Source organism: Marmota marmota, unplaced genomic scaffold, assembly GCF_001458135.2.
Source record: "Marmota marmota marmota unplaced genomic scaffold, marMar, whole genome shotgun sequence".
In the NCBI taxonomy this organism is placed as follows: Eukaryota; Metazoa; Chordata; class Mammalia; order Rodentia; family Sciuridae; genus Marmota; species Marmota marmota.
In genome coordinates, this window is record NW_025999932.1 from 2,579,775 (window position 1) to 2,597,344 (window position 17,570).

A 17,570-nucleotide genomic window follows, 5' to 3' on the forward strand; every position below is an offset into this window, starting at 1 on the left:
TACCATGAAATGGACATTTGTCCTTTGCTCTAGGATGTCACATACCTTTCATAAGTGCTGGCACTCCCCATACTCGGTTGACAACAGGCCCCTTCTGTCTCCAAGCCAGGAGCAGCTGTTAGGAAAGAAGGGTTGCTGGACAGCAGCCTCAACCATGGCGTGGGCTCCCGGCCAGCCGGGGACCACACTGCATCATTTGCTCCCACTGAGCTGCCCTGACCCTAGAAAATCGATGCGTCCTAGACAGGCACATGTACCCACACTCGAGCACTAGTGGGACTTCTAGAGCTATGAGCATCATGAGTGTGAAGTGCGCTTGCTGTCCAGCTGTGGACACCAAGACCCAGCCGCTGACCCCCAGCTGAGACGGCTGGCTTGTGGATGAGACGGGAAGACCTCCAGAACCTGCTCCAGTGTGACAGACACCCCAGGACCTGGGCTGGGACGGGTGGAGGACTCGAGTCACAACAGCCTTGGGAGGTAGGGTTTGTAGCTTTTGGATGCTTTTGGTGGAGGAAACACGAGCTGGGCTCGCTTGGGAGGTCTGTCTGGAATCTTGGTCCCGTTCTCGCCAACACTGTGATTTTATCATCACTCTCAGAGTCATTATCCCTTAAAACATGAGGGAGACCAGCTCTCCTTGTGGTAGTGTCCTGACTTCTCCAAACACCTCTGCCTGTTTCTGTTGCTAACTGCTTTTCCTGATGTGTTGGTCACAATACCTGAGAAAAACAGCTTGGGAAAGATCTATTTTGGCTGGCTCCAAAGCAGAAACATCATGGCGGAATGGCACGGAGGAGGAAGGCCGCTCAGCCCATGGCGGCCATACAGAGAAGAGAGAGGAAGGGCCAGGGACAAGACCAGTCTTCAAGGCACACTCCCAAGGACCCACTCCTTCAGCTAGATTCCACTCTTACAGTGACTAATACCTCCAAATAGTTCATTCAGATTTTGAATCCCTTAGTGAGTTGATTAACCCACTGATGAGGCCAGAGGCCTCAGGATCCAATCAGGATCCAATCACTCCCCCAGTCCTCACCTCTGCACACTGTGGCACCGGGGACTGAGTCTTTAACATGGGAGCCTCTGGGAGACTTTCCAGATCTAAACCACAGCATACATATATTTTCACGTGTTTTCCGCACTCCTCTCCCCCGCCAGCTTTCCTTGGCCCAGGTCACGTTACGGGGGACGCTGTGTGAAATGCCAGGGTGTTCACGGTGTGTATTGGGTTCTGTGCCTCCAGCCTCTGACTCCACCTGGGGGCCAGGCCTGTTTGTCCGCGGCTGGGGGAGCACCCTGCCCCTCCCGTGCTTGGCTCTCTTGAATGGTGGATGCACACTCTTCCTTTTCCATGTCTGTCGGGTGTCTTGTCATGCCAAGATTTTTTCCAGATGTCCCCTATTTCCTATTTCCACATATTGCACATGAATCATCCTCTGGCAGAGTAATCGTGAGAATCAGTGTGGGTTCCCACATTCACCCACTTTGGTCTTTTTGTCTTATAGTCCTTTGAAAATGAGGAATTCAAAAAAAATGTGGCTCAATCTGAAGGTAACCTGTTGTGTATCAGAGGGAGGCTGCTCAGATGGACCCATGGGAAACGGGGTATCTCAGTCCACACACGGTGTCTGTCCTGTCTCCTGCTGGTGACAGTCATCCCTGAGGTGCTCTCGGGTCCTTGAGGGACCCTGTTGGAAGCTCCTCTTTCTTTCTCTCCATGGTAGTACAGTCCCCCCTTTCCCATGTGCTTCCGAGACCAGTAAAGACTCTCCACTCGCAGCTGCTTGGAACTCGCCTTAGGTGGGCAGTCAGAAGTGGTGAGCTGACTTTGCCCAGAGTTCAGGAGCAGTGGGAACCTCAGTCCCTTGAATGGAGTATGGTGTCCAGGGATGGAAAACCCAGACGCTCCGTGTGGGGTCATGCTGTCATCAGCGATGCCAGGCACGGGCAGTTCTCGTCCTGGCTATTTATGGAAAAATTAGTTTTTGTAAATATGATCCTGACGAAACATTGGCTGGCAGGAAGATAGCTTTCTTTTAAAAGAAACGAAACGAGACTGTGTGTTTTAATTCAAGATCAAAGACTTGACATAAAACAGACCCTGACAAGCAAGAACTGTGCAATTGGATTTTCCTCCTGTTTGTGGGCTGGCGATCATGAGCATCCAGTCTGTTTCTAGACAGCACGTAAGGCCGCTAGATAATGAGAACTGCACCCTCAAACATGATGTGAGCAGAGCCCTCATCCTTGTGAAGTGGTGGAGCACAATGAGCAATTAAACAAAGGAAGAATTAGTCAGAGTTAACGAGCAAGCCAGATGGCATGGGAAGGGGTGCCCCTTTGTTGTGTTTTCCCCTTTGGCAAATCCATTAAAATGTCAGAGGTGGACTTGATCCCCACGTCCCTCACAGCTCAGCCTGCTTCCTTGGTTAGTCACAGCTTTATGACACTGGGATGCCTACGCAGCCCCAGATGCCATCGACTCTAGATTTCTTCACACGAGAGTCCAGGATGAGAAGCTAAAGACATTTTTTTTGGCTGATTTCTAAAACCGTAATGAAATGATTCCTGTCCAAAGCCCCTCTTCAGGCTTTTTTTTTTTCCCTTGAGACTCTTAGATTCTGCTGACCCTCCTGCTTGCAGATCCATCTGTGAATAGATGAAGAATGCTTTGGGAAACAAGATAGATGGGACCTTCTTACACATACCTCATGTCCCATGGATGCCTGCTGGGTCCAGCAGTTGGTCCACCGCCCTCATGCGATGTGAATTCTGAGGTCTAGATTTTCTGGCTACAGGCAGATAATCCTGTAGTTTAAAAGGTTTTCACCTGCATGTTTTGCAAAGGAATTAGATCTGCCCGCTGCAGTGAGCCATTGGAGCTGGAAGGACGTGCTGGGCCCCAGCAATCCTGTGCCCTCTCAGTTCCCGGGTGGGCGTCGTGAGCTCCTCTGGGTGCTGTTGGGCTTTGGCAGTGGTGAGTGAGACAGGGGCACTTGCCTTACAGCTTTGTGGTGGAAGGCTCCCTCACACACTGAGCCAGTGACGGTACAGGACACCCCAGGCGGAGCACCCTGCTCAGGCCTGAGGAGGGAGGAGGAGGGCCCTGAGAGATCCCTGGGAAGGAGGCTGATCTGGGCGGAGGCCAGGGGAGGACCCAGGTGCTCAGTAGCAGCCCCTGAGATGCAGAGGCAGCTCAGGCTCCGCGGTGAGAGCTGCCTCCAGACTTGTTTCCCTGTTTTCCATCAGGTTTGCCCTGAGGGAGGGGATTTGAACTTGTAGGGAAACAGCCACAGTACTCATCCAATTGCTCTCAGCCCCACACCTCTTCTCACCACTTAGAGACCCCAAACATTAAAGGGCATGTTTTCATGCTCCTGGAGGTGTCCTGCCACCCGTGCCAGCCCTCCCTGCTCTCTCCTCTCCCAGTGGATGAGGCACTGAGTGGACCCGGATGAGTCTTGTTCCCAGGCTCTGGGTGTCCTGTCCAAGTGGGCCGGGTGAGGTTCTTCACAGGGGACCTTTGGACACAGCACTGTTGCTGCTGGCTCATGGTCATGAGTCACCCGGGGGCTGGTGTGGGTGGCGTGTTTGGTTCTGCTGCTCCTGATAAGGACGCGGAGCCCCCAGAGGTTTGGTGTCTTGCTTTGAGTCCAGGCAGAGGCGCTTGGTGGAGAGGAGCTCAGCCCCTGTTCCTGGACCACACACAGAGCTGGGAACAGGCGCGACCCCTCGGTCTGGGGCCGAGGGCCTCCTTCCTCCCAGTCAGCATCCTCCCTGATGTGGGACGCCCGATTCTTCAGAGACAGTGGCGCGACGGCTAATTGAAGTGTCTTGCCTGCCAGGGCAGAAGTAATGTGCCACGGGGGGTAGCCAGCCCAGGCTGACGATGGCCTTCTGGTCCGGCTCGCACGAGGGGAGCCGTACCTTCTCCTGGATGGACCTCGGGGGGTTGCCTGTCTCTGCTTGAGGACCCCGTCCTTTAGGCCCTGCTGCGGGCAGCCCCCGAGGACTGCCACTGAGGCCCGAGAGCCCAGATTTGAAGCCACTGTGCCGCGATGTTGATGTGAGGGGGCAGCTTGCTTTGCCTTGGGGCGCACACCACCCGTTTCCTCCGCCTTGTCTTTGTTGTAGTTCTGCTCTCTGTTCCTCCCACCGCGCTCCTATCCTTCCCCTGGCTCACCTGCCTCCTCCCTCTGCACTCGGGCACACGCACCCTATTTCCTTTCCAGTGCCTCTTGGTGCACCTCGTGGGACCCCATCCCCGGGACTGCCTGCCTGCCTGCCTCCTTTCTTCTGTGTCTCGGGTGTGTGCAGGGATCCCCTCCCTCCCAGAGCACACTCAGGTGGCACAGTCAGCTACACACCACACACGAGCACACACACACACACAGACAGCTCCTGCCCATGGCCTGCCGGGCTCTCCTGCCCATCTCCTCCAGCTGGGCTTCCCCTTCTCCTGAACAGCAGACTTGCAGGCCGCCGTCCTGGGAACCTGTGGTGCTGTGACGAGTGGGGAGAGCCAGGGGTGGGAGGGCCACGCTGGGGTGGTGACCGTGAAGCAGAGCTGCCGGCCAGCTGGAAGACAGGCCCCAGCAGCAGCCTTGCAGGCTGTGTGCCCTGCAGAGCTGGCGGACATCAGAAAGGGGACCCCGGGTGGAGGCTTCACACAGGATGGGGAGTCCTCTCCTCTTGCCTACTGGTGCTACTGTAGCAGCACACCTTAGGCCAGGTGACTTTTAGAGACCACAGGAGCTCACTGCTCATAGTTGTGGACACCCAGAGCTTAAGGCTGGGAACTGGTGAGGACCTGCCACCTCAAACAGGGCTGTGGAAGGGGCCGTAGCTCTTGGTGGTCTCTTTTCCCAGGGCACTGGTCCGTCACCAAGTCACCCTCCCAGGCCCCACTTTCTCACGCTGTGCCCTTGTGCCTGCGAGTTTAACATTCAGAGGCAGCACAGCCACCCGCGTACCTGTGATGCTGACGAGGTGTGGCGGCTGCGTCTAGGTGTGTTTGTGATTGGGTGAGAACTTCTCCATCTGAGCATGGCCTAGTCATCTGATTGAGTTCTAAGTCTCTAACAGGAGAAGTCCCCATCTTGAAGGTCCCCTCTGGGTTGGAACGAGTGCTGCCCTCTGGTTTGGGGTCTTTCCTTTAGTGCTTGCCCAGAACCAGCCTTTCTAGGGCAGAGCACTGATCACAGAAGGACTCTGGTGTGCGGACATCACGGTGAAGGAGGGCCAGGCCCAGGACGGGCTCTTGCTTTGCAAGTAGACATTTCCCCGGGGTCAAGTACCTTCCCAGTGATGTGACCTCAAAACTGGGACCAGGGATAGGAGCACTTAGCCTCTGTGCTTTGTTACTGGCTTCTCTTCCGGGATGTGTGTTGAAAAGGAAGGTTCTCAAGTCCCCGGAGCCATCTGGTTTTCCTCCTCTCTGTCTTAAAACCTCATGTGACCCTGAGTAGAAGTGACTGGGGCCAGGGAATTAGGTTTTCCTCACTTTCTTCCCTCTGCTAATCCACTCAACTCTCCGCATTTTAGTTCTAAGCCCACTTTATCTGGAGTAGGAGGTGGATGCTGATATTTAAAATAACTATATAGATTCCATCTGACTTCCTTAAACCGTGCTTCTGATGACTGCCCCTAGTCTGGAGACGGTTGGGCAGATATTTCTCTGATCTTGCTCTCAGGTAAGGACAGGAACTGGGGAGGGGGGCATGGCTGTTGTCTAGGAGCCGGAAGGCACCGCCCCGCTGGTTTCCTGTCACCTGCTGTAGGAAGTGGCCTTCTTGTCTTCCCTGCCTCTTCCCCAGCCAGGGCCTTTCTTGAACATTCTCTGGGCAAGGTCTTGTCAAAGGCTTCCTGCAGGGAGCCCCGTGGATGGCTCACTTGAGAATCTCCTCTGTGCATCCTGTGGTGCCTCGGGCTTCCTGAGGGCTGGGTGACATGGCTTTAGATGGAGTTGAAGGATTTTGCTGCAGTGCACTTCCCGTCCTGTGTGGCTTCATTCCTGACGTGGGCACAGTCCCCGAGGCTCCTGCTCCATTGCATGCTTCAGCACCGTTCTGAACAGTGGACGCTGTGCCTCTGGTCCAGGAACGTGTGTCTATGTTTCTGTGCTTTCTGTCACCTGTGCCTGGTGCTCCGCGGGTGTCTTCAGGGCTGGACTCTGAGGAGTCACGCCTGGGGGGTGTGGCTCTGCCCTTGAGGGCACACTGAGGACACTGGGAGGCGCTGGTGCTGGGGCTCTGGTGCTGGTCACCTGCAGAGCACTTCTCTGACATCACAGACCCTGAGGTGGCCATCTCCGTGCTATGGCCACACACTCTGGACCTAACACAGCTAGTGCCTGTGCAGAATCTGAGGCAGTCATTGGACGGCTGTTTTTCCTCTTCCTTCAGAAAAGACTGACTCCTGTGGAGAACTGGGGTGGGGATTCCTGTGGGGTTTAAGAATGTCCACTGAACTAGCAAGCCTTCATCTGGGAGAGCAGAAGGCCATTCAGAGGGTCCCCTAGCCAGAGAGAACTTGCCTCAGCTACTGTGTCTGAGGCCGTAGACCTTTGGGCCAGGGACATCGGCCAGGTGTGGCCTGAGCACTCTAAATGCATAGCCAGGCGCTCTCTGATTCTCTGTTCTGATGTATTTATACTTCACCATCCGCCTTTTAATCACTTTTTAAATTCAGATTCTAATTCTAAATTCAAGTATCAAGTGCATGGGGAAACGTCCTCTCTTTATATTGTGTATCTGCAACTTAATTTTAATGAGAAAGTTGATACCTCATAACTTAGAAATTATAATACATTTTCCTGCATCTTAGTTCCCAGCCAGAGGACCTAATATTGTAGTTGATTGCCATCAAGTAATTAAAGAGAAAAAGAGCAGGAAATCCTACTATAAATTTAACCCTTGAAGTCAATACAAAATAGGTATAGAAAAATCAACACTATGGGAGACTCTAAATTTAAATTTGAACTATTTCTTAATAATTGGGACTTACTTTGGATTCAAATTCATCTGTACATTATCTTTTTTTTAAAAAAATTTTTAAGTTGTAGATGGACACAATATTTTTATTTATTTATTTTTATATGGAGCTGAAGATTGAACTCAGTGCCTCAGGTATGCAAGGCAAGCGCTCTACCACTGAGCCACAACCCCAGCACACCCCCATCATCTCTACATTATCTTTTGAAAGCAGGGTTGTGAACAGTCTGCGGTGGTGTGCATTTACCCGCAGAGGGAATGCCTTTTTCAAATATTGGAGTAGCTGTTTATTGTGCTAAGTGTGCACCATTATGCTGTATTGATTGTGCTACTGTATTCCTTTCCTGTCTATATTCAGCTTTAAAATCAAGATATTGACTAGAAAACATAACAGAATCTCAACATGGTGCTTTCCCTGAGTGACTTTGTGCCCCACGAGAGTCAGTGGTGTTCCCTGAAATCAGGTTAGAAGGGCTTGTTTGAGGCATCAGATTCACCTGACCACTGCGTTACAGACCCCACCCTGAGAAGGCTCAGCTCCACCTGCTCCCCTTGTGGCAGTGGCCAGTCTCCTCTGTGCTACCCTTCCTGAAGTCTCTCTTCTGTTTGAGGTCCTGGCTGTGATTAATGGAGTACTGAAATCCCTGCCGCATCCCAGGAAATGTCATGAGTGATAAGATGTTTCCAAGTAACTTGCCCGGGAGGGAGGGAAGCCATTTGGGGATTTGGAACATATGCGCACCATCAGCTACTGTGCCCCCCACAAGAGGAGTCCTGGAGGCTTGGAGCTGATAAGCTGATAGTGTGGTCTTACACAGACCCTGGGAGAGTGAATGGATGTTCTAGGCTTGAAAAGAATTAATTTCAGAAGAGTTCCTTCTGGAAGAAACCACAAAACAGATGTGTAAGATAAAGGGGGGATTTCTTTTTGTTTTTGGAACTGGGAATTGAACCCAGAGGCACTTAACCACTGGGCCATATCCCCATCCCTTTATATTTTTTAATTTTGAGACAGGGTCTCACTAAGTTGCTTAGGGCCTTGCTAAATTGAGGAGGCTGGCTTTGAACTTGCGATCCTCCTGATTCAGCCTCCTGAGCCTCTGGGATTACAGGTGTGTGATTACAGCCACTGTGCCCAGCTTGATTTCTTAAAGCTATTTTTTAAATACCCAGGAAATTATTTTCCTGTGTCAAATTTAGCCACAGAGACACAGATGAGAAGCACTATGATCACATGTGGTGGGAGGGGAACAAGATGATGCTGCATTTCACCCTCTTTTAAATCATTCTGTGGCTTCCTGGGAAAGAGCAGGTTTGGTGGATATAGGAGTCATGATGATAATAACAAGATACATGTGTTTAATACTGAAGCCAAAGTATTTTAGCTTGTATCATTTGCTTTATGTTCATGCAGCAAGAAGTACCTGGATGTTTGATCACATTTGATCCTTGGAGTAGCACTGACTGCTCAGCAAGGCAGGCATAGGTGTCCCTGTTCTGCAGGTGGCAAGCTGATTTTCAGAGAGCACAAGGGATGGGTACTGCAGTCAGTTCCAGAATCTGCCAGCTCCAGGTGAAGATTTTACTCATGGAGAGTTAACAGGGCCAGAACTTGGAGGTCCATCCCTCCCCAGAGGGCACATGCCTGCCTTTGTACTCAGGGTTGTAAATAAGACGCCTTTTGCACCTTCTTGGTGACTTCATATCATTTTCTTGGGATCTTAAACATTTTGTTTTCTGATTCACTTATGACAGCCTTCAGTGCACAGCTGCCCTGGCTGTGTGCCCGTGCTGAGAGGGTGCTGGAGAAGGTAGGACGTGGCCTGCCCTAGCCCACTTGCAGCTGCAGTGCCACATGACCTGCAGCCTGTGGGCACAGAGAATGGGACCAGCAGGTGTCCCTGCAGGGCATTGCAAAACCCATTTTGATAGATAATTGCATTTAATTTAACACATTTTCTAAGGGAAAATAAGCAAAATAGAAAAATTTTCTTAATTTCCAATTTCTCTAAAGTTTAAATCTGAAGAATAGCTTGCATAGCTTGCATGCTTTTATATTGCTAAATATAATTGTCATCAGGGTGTTTCTTTTGCATTTTTCATGTTTACTGTTATCACAGACCCAAAAAAAAAAAAAAAAAAAAAAGCTGGATTGTGGCATTTCCTGACTCTTATGTGTCCTACTTTTGTTCCAAGACCCTGACACTTCCGCTTCATTTCCAAGTTCAAGTTAATAACATCCTCAGCTATGGAGCATGAGAACCGCCCAAGGGCTGCTTGGGTACTTATACACTGATGCATATTTCTCAGGTTTTTGGATAGTGTATAATGCATCTCTTTGGATCTCAAGGTGGTTGGTTTGGGGTGATGAAGAGAAAGCAAACTTCCTTTTTGAGCCAAAGATTTGTTTTGTTTTTGTTCAAACTCAGTAGTAGCTCATCATCAGTTATCTGTGTTCCTGAAATTGCTGTCCTTCCCCCAAGTCTTCAAGTCAAGGCATGGCACTTTGATAGATTTCATGGAACTTAAAAAAAGAAAGGCACTTGGGCAGTTGGGCAGGTGAGCAGAGAGCATTTTCATGTGCGGGTTCTGGGTAGCTCTTGGGTGCGAGCACCCCTGCTCTGTGTGGGCTCAGGTCTGCAGCAGGCACCCCTGTGGAGCCAGCTGCACGCTCTTTGACAATACTTTTCACTTAAAAAAGGTTTCAACAGTGTAAGAAAAAATGGAAAAAGCCAAAGTGTTAAGCCACCATGATTGGTCACTTAAGTGTCCCCCAGGATCTGATCCCAGTATTTCCCAGGTGTTGATTTAGAATCTACATGGAGGCTGCCTCCCTGGCGTGTGGCTGCTGGCGTGTTCCTGCAGCACCCCCCTGCCTAGGGTGGCCTTGGTGTACCACCCGATGCTCGTCCCTATCTCCCTGGAAGGCCTTCTAGGGAGCTGTGTGGCAAGTGGGCCAAAGAGAAGCAAGTGAAACGGTTCTCTGTTTATTTTAGGATGAGGTTGCCACCACTGGCACATTAGATAGAGCCCTCCTGCTGGGAAAGCCTTCCAGACTGCTGTCCAGCACCTTTTGCATCTGTACTGTTTAAAAAAAAAAAAAAAATTCAGTGCTGGGAATTGAACCAAGGGTCTCACGTGTACTAGGCAAGGGCTTTGCCACTGAGCTACACCCACAGCCCTGTTTTCTGCTTCTGAAGATAACTTTAAAATCTGGAGATGAAAAGTGGGATGTAAAGTAACAGGCGGAGGCAGGAGCATTAGTGCTCTTGATTTTTGTGAGGGCCAATGTTGATAAATCAAGCTTTTAGCAAGAGAAGTTATGTTATCACCTTCTTTGGAAGCTATTGAATGATTGATAGGATTTTCCCCTTCACGTTGGCAAAAACCAGGAGAACCATTTGAATTACCTTAAGTTATACGTTTTCTAAAAACTTGTAGTAGAAGGGAACCAGGGAAAAACCCTGGAGTACTTTCTACGGTTCAGGGTTGCTTAGTTGTAGTTTCTTAGACACCGCTCTGTGAGCACATTTGTCTATGTTAAATTCAAAACTGATTTTTCCGTTTACTAAATGGATGCTAAAAAACTAAGTGAAAAAAAAATTTATAGTTCACAATGTTTCTGTCACTACCCTCCAAATTCAAGTTACTACTTTTACATTTAATTTTAATTTTGAATTCTAATGAAACTTCTTTCCTAGAGTTACTTGGGGCCTTATCAAACTGATTTCTCTCCATTGGGCCCACATTTATGTGATCAATGGTCCTGAATATTTAATTTTATTAATCATAACATATTAATATAATGAATATTTGACAAAAAAGCTTTTCTGGTTTAGGGTGCATTGGGGAGTTTTAATCTGAAAAATGGTGCATAATCCCAGAGCTCCTTCTGGTGGCGAGAAGCTGAGCCCAAGCAGCCCCGGCTGCCCGGCCATTCTCAGGGTTCCCCTGCCTGTTCACACAGCAGGACCAGGTTGCATTCTGAAGAGTCTCTGCAGCTTCTCCAAGGAGGGGGTGTTCAGCTGGGATTCTCTGGGGTGTTGGGTGCTGCTGCCTGCAGGGGGCTGAGCTGCCTGGACAGTGGGTGCTGTGTGGCCTGGAGAAAGGTTGGGGCCGAAACGGGATGACAGGGTGTGTGTGGGGGGGTGAGGGGCTACTGGAGGACTCTGAGCAACCTGGACTTCCGCTCTGGGAGCCAGGGGCAGGGAGAGCACAGTGTTCCTGAACAGCCTGTTTGTGCTTGAGGTTGATGGGAACGTGGAAGTGAGCTGATTTTCCCCTCACAAGCTGATGTGCGGGACCAGAATTATCTAGAGTTCTATTTCTTTGCAACAGTTGGTCCATTGGAAATATTTGCAGTGGCTCTCTTTTGGATCCCCCGCCCCCGCCCCCGCCAACTTTGGCAGGGTGTGACTGGACTCTGGCTGTATCACCAGCCTCTGGCAGCATTGAAATTCACCTGAGAACACGGGCGCCTCGAGTTGCCAGAGTCCATCGTGGGCCCTCATGACGCCTCCCTGCCAGGAGCTATCCCACAGGAGTCTGTCTTGGAACAGAGCCTGGATACAGCGTGGTGTTAGGTGCTGAGTCCGTGGCTGTCTTAGGCTGGTGGCCTCTGCTGGGCATAGGTGGGCATGGTTCCAGACAGGGACCTCACCCACAGGCCTTGGGATCTTCCACTCAGGAATCCTGGAGCTGAAAGTCCTGTACAATCCTTGCAGTCCAGGTTCGGCCCTGGGAGAAGACATTTCCCCCTACTGGACGTGTAGGCCATCTCCCCTTCTCAAGCCCAGCTGCTGTCTGGCCAGGGACCCCAACAGGTCCCTGTTTTTGGTGCTTCCTAACCAGGCCATCTGGTGTCAGTGGCCTTGGGAGCCCCCTGGTGGTCAGAGAGAGGAGTCCCGTATCCACAGAGGCTGGGCAGGGTCAGCTTGCTCTAAACCCTGACGGCTCAGGTGAGTCCAGAGTCCCACAAGTAGAGCGTATCTTATAGTAGCTGATGGTTCACAGATCACAGAGCTTTTCTTTGTTCCTTATGCCTTTTCATTCTTCTCATCCTTTAGATTTGGAAAGATGGGGAAGTCCTTATTTTCAGGAATAACCTCTCAGATTTTTCCCAGTCCCCAAATGTAGTTGTGAAGATCTCAGCACACACCCACACAGTTGATAGGGAGCCACTCCATAGAGATTCCTGATAGTGACTCTCTGGCATGAGAGGAAATGGAGTGGGGAGAGACAAGATAGCAGTGGTCTTTGTACACCAGAGAATTGCTCCTTCCTGCTTCTGTGGTGACGTTTGAATGAAGGCATCAAGCAATGAGGCAGGATGCCGCTAACCCCAAAGATCTGTGCGCTAGGTTTGGTTGGTGAAAGGAATGCAGGGTACTGTTAACAGACGCACATTCCTTAGGAATCTGCCTGGTCCCAGGGAAGCCAGGTGGCCCGCATGCCTTCCTGGGCGGACAGGGAGCCCTTCCTTGTTCCAGCTGTGCCTGTCCTCCCTCTCTCCCCCCAGCAGGGCAGCACCGCTGCCGCAGCGTCAGGCCCCATGGACACTCCCAGCTCCCAGCGGGGCCTGTCCGGAGTTTTTCCATGACCCTGTGACACGGATCACAGCCTGCCCACCACTTTCCCAGCAGCATTGCATTCTGGAAATGGTCCTGCCGATGTGTGATGGTGGCTGGGCTCAAGGCATTGGACTTGTGGAGTTTTTGGCTGAGTGCTGCCGTCCCCCACTGACTGTGATCCATCATCCACAATCGTTTCCCTGTCACTGGATGCTTGGTGAGCCTCGGCTCCAAGCCAAGTGCTTCATCCGTCAGTTACTTGTAGCCTGGCTTGGAACTAAAATCTCAAGACCCCAGAAGACAGAAGCACACAGCAGAGGCAGCTGTGTCCAGGACAGAACTTTCCCCGTTGCTTCTTCAGCCTGGGCACAGGGGTCAGCCAGGCTGTCATAGTGTCCAAAGGCCCAGGTGTGGGTGGAGGCGTGGGACCCCATCCTTCCAGGACTTTACTGCCTCTTAGAGTGGATGTGTCCACAGCCAGTGTCACGTTGTGCTGCTGGCCACCAGTTCTTAATGAGTTCAGAATTTGTGCCACCCACTGTGTGAATAAGACCATATTCTTGCCTTCGAAGACCTTGCAGTGTGGAGGTGGGGGGTGGATCGCGTGGCTCTCTGCCTTTGCTCATAGGCATTTGTCCTGCTTTCTGTGAAGGCTCACAGAGACCATGCCATGACAGTCAGCCAGGTGTAAAGGAAGCCCAGGCTCTGACTGCGTTGTGCATGTGCTGAGGCCCCTCGTGAAGAGTCACCATCATATCATCTTCAATGTGAAGGAGGGATTAAAATTTGATTTAGGCATAGGAATTCAGTGTTGGTCATTAGAGCAACCATAATGTAGCCTTTCTGGTAGTGTTTGGATGGCTGCTCATTCTGGACATGTCCACTTCAGTTTTTGTGTAGGTGATTGCATTATTCCCTGGATTTAGAAACCTCATATTATCTCACCATCAGCTGTCCTGGGTGTGTTATTTGTATTTGAATTTCTGATTTAGATATGAAGGGAGATATATTCTAGCATCTGACTTCCTGAACCATGAACATGTTTCTGTAAAGGCCACAGAGGAAAGGACAGAACTGGGTATTATAATTCTTCCCACACTTTATGGATTCTTTAAAAGTATATGCTTGCTGTAGATAATGTGGTAAGCAAATGTGTTAGGTTGCTTCATGCATAAAATTCCATTTCATGCCTAATTTAGAATGGTTTCAGTCCCAAGATTATCCCTGTGCCATGTCTTGTCTTGATAAACAACAGCATTCTGTCCTTCCCTCCCAAATTCTGAATTTTATCATTTGAGAATATATCAACACCACTTCTTTTGTTGTTATATAAATTATACACACACACACACACACACACATACACACACACTTTTTTAAAAAGTTTTAATTTAAAAAATTTTAATTTTGAAAATTTACTTGTAGTAAAAATGACTTTGGGGTTGGAGTTTTGAGTTTTGTTTTTTTCATCGATGGGGGACTTGTTGCATGCATACAGTGTGTGAGGACCAGGTCATGGTAGTGGCTCTCGACCTCCTGCCGTTGCTGCTGGGTATCTGACTTCCCTCACTTGATCAGTGCTGAGATGTTCAAGAACCAGACCAGGAAGTATGACCTGTGGGACAGTCACAGTTTGTCTTTTCTTTTCTCTTTGTGTGTGTGTGGCTCTGGATGATACCCTGGGCCTGGCACATGCTGGGCAAGTGCTGTGCTGCTGGGCCAACCCGGCTGCTGCCCTTTGTCTCGACCCTCATTGCTGGATAGATGGGGGTTGTGGTGTCTGGTTTGCCTGGTGTGAATGGAGTGGCCGCCATGTCTTGACCTTGCCTTTGGCACATGGTGGGAAGAGATGCCTGAGGGTCCTCCCTGCTGACTGCATTTGGCCTTGAGCTCCAGTGGGTGGGCAGGCTGGAGTGCTGCCCGCTGCAGCTGCACAGTCTGGCTCGGAAACTTCTGGCGCTGATGACCTTTGCACAGAGTGTCCAGCTCTTTGCTCTTCCTTGATCCCTGGGGGAAACATGTTGGAAACTGGCTGGAAATATCTGGCCCCACGTCTTACCTGCCACATGCCAACTAATTGTATAGTTGCTGGCACGCTCATCCTGTGCCTTTGCTCTGCTTGAGTTCCCATCATGACCTTGGATGGGTACCAGGTACTGGACTCTTCACGTGTCATGGATCAAGACTGGGAAAATTAAAAAAATAATAAGGGGGGATGCAAGAACCACGCCAAAGAGGAGTCATTTCCTCTGAGCTGCTGTATTTCACAACTCCTGGGGTGTGCGGATGCTTCAGCTCTCTAGTGGCTTTTGGGAAAGAATGTGTTCTTGCGTGAAAGCAGCTCTGGGATTTCAGATTCCTGTCTTCTGTTCCCAGGAGCACAAGAGGTCACCAGTGACGTGACAAGGCACTTCAGCCTCAGAACAGTACTTCCCTATCTGTGAAGTAGACATAAAAGGGTCGGTACCTCAGGGTGACATAGTATTGGGGAATTGTTTAATATTCTGCTGGGAACCAGCTTGCTCTAGTGACCTAGAAAAACGGGGGCCCAGGCGTGGGCTGACCTCATTTCTATTTCTGGCTGCAGTGCTGACTCAGTGAGAAACTGGTAGGAATCAGTTAATCTGGCTCTGGTCCCCTGTGCCTTCCACGATTAAAATGAGAATTATAAAATCTTATCTTTGCTGGCCTTTGGCGCTACTGCCGTATTAATCAGGCACTGAGAATATTCCGCCCAGTGTGCTGCAGGGCTGCTGCCCTGGTGTGCGTCCCTTCCTGCCCAGCTCACGCCGGGTTATTTGGGGATACCTGATTCAATATTTATTTTATTTTGTTGGCCAGCGGTTTGCTGTTCAGTTCTTCTATTTTGAGTAGGATTTTCCTACATCTGAAAACGAGGTGACCGTGTTCACCTTGACTTTTCATTGTCAGCGTTTCCTGGGCTTGTAGCTTGCTGCCAGTTTTGAAGGTCAAGGGTGAGTGTATCTGAGTCACTCTTCATTTGCACAAACCTTGGTCTGGGAACGTTTTTCCAGTCCTCAGGGAGAGGGGTCAGCTTTCTGTGTCCAGTCCTGTGAGGCCCAAAGGGGCTGCCCCCAAAAGGTCTAACTTTTCTTACCCCACTTACTATTCATCCAAGTTCAAAACTGCTCCCCCACGCTCACTCACATGTGATGGGTTTCTAGATTCCCGACTTAGGCTGCAATCCAGGCACATTCCGCGGAGCTGGTGGCTGGCATCTCAAGTTCAAAATGCATTGTGAGTTTGCAGGACCAGAGGTGGCTCCCAATGGCCGTTGTACCAGGATAGGCTGAGTGTTGGGCAAGAGGGATGACTTCGAAAGCTCTTGTTTGTCTCATTTCAGTGATGTGACGGTGAAAAACTTCTAAGTAACCCCAGTGGTGTGCTCTCCAGGGGGTGAACATTTGTGTGGTATAACGTATAACATGTTCCAGCTTCTCTTACCTTGAATTGACGTCATGTGGAGAAAAGCACTAATGCTAACTAATCCTGCCTGTGGTCTCCAATAAGGCCTTCTGTTTTCAAATCACTGATAATAGTCACTTAATCTACCCAGTGTGTATGGCAAGAGTGCATTCAGGTCCACATGCTGCAGATAAGCAAGTTCCCTTGCTCTCTTATCGTGGTTAGGAGTGTTTTCATTCGGGCAATCTAAGGGTAGCAGTCTTCCCAAAACATCACTTTCCTAGCCACGGGCTCACTCTGCTTCAGAACAAATAACACTCCGAGGGTCAGACGTCAGTGCCCCCTCCCTCCATGTTCCACCCCAGTTGTCTCCTCCTGCTGGTGCTTGTGGCCACACGGCTCACACGTCCAGCCTCAGCCCCTCGGCTGTCCTCCACCGCCTCCCTTCTCTAACTGTGTTCATCTTGCTTCCTTCCTTGGAGGGCCAGCTTAAGGCTCAGAACCCACCAACCCTTTCTCACCATTCTTTGTCTTTTTTTAAAATGTATTGTGGCCCCTGTAATGTTGGCCACATGTTTGTATCCAGGATAATGTTCTTTATCTTAAAAATAAGCTTCTTGTTTTTACGGGGCAGAGACCAGACGTAAATGTTGATCCTTCCTTTACAAAATATGCTTTTGAAGAACATGAATCATCAAAGCTCAGCGTTGCCTTATAGATTGACTGGGAAACCTCAGTGTCTGGTGTGATAAGTCACACGGAGACTCTGCCTATCAGCACGTCCAGGAGGGACCTAAAGAGAAAGGCATGAGGGGTGATCTGGTTATGAAATCCCAGTGCAACCAGCAGTCCCATTAATAGAGCAAGAATATGATCAGTTCATCAAACAAACAAACAAACAAAAATCCCACTATTTATTATTTTATTTACCTAACAAGGTGTTTGGCATTTAGTATGTGTTAAGTGTTGGGTCAGGTATTCCACATAAATGCTTCCTGTTCTGAAGAACTAATACAGCAGGGCAAAGCATCTGAATTAAGATCAGCACGTGTCCCCAGAAGCTTGTGTAATGCCGAATGCTACTTAGAAGAGCTGGTGCCTTCATCAGAGTCCCTGGAGAAACAGCCAACAGGATGAATGGGCAGATGGACAGAAGGGTGGATGAGAGGGGAATTGTCATGAGAACTGGCCCTGTGATCATGGAGGCTGAGAAGTTCCACCGTGTGTACCTGTCAGCTGGAGACCTGGAGAAGCTGATGACGTAGCTCAGCCCAGGGCCAAAGGCCCATGGACAGGGGAGGCGGGGCAGGTGCAAGTCCTAGAGTCCAGTGGCCAGGGAACCTGGAAGCATGATATCCAGCAGGAGATGGCAGGCGTCTGCCCAGAGGAGACAGGAGACACCCTTTTGATCTGTGTGGGCCTCACGTAATAGAATGGTGCCAACTAGGGCAGATCTTCCTCACTTGGCCACGGACTGGGTGCAGTCTCTTCCAGAAGCACCCTCTCAGACACACCCGGGAATAGGCTTGCCAGCCGTGCAGGTGTCCTTGGCAGTCAGGTCCACACCTGAGATGGTCAG

At 50.1% G+C, this 17,570-nt stretch overlaps 1 protein-coding gene across 2 annotated transcripts in view; it reads left to right on the plus strand.

Annotated features, from left to right (window-relative positions):
* Col4a1 (collagen type IV alpha 1 chain) overlaps nt 1–17,570 on the plus strand; it is a 130,201-nt gene that overhangs the window by 57,864 nt on the left and 54,767 nt on the right. The window lies entirely within an intron of this gene.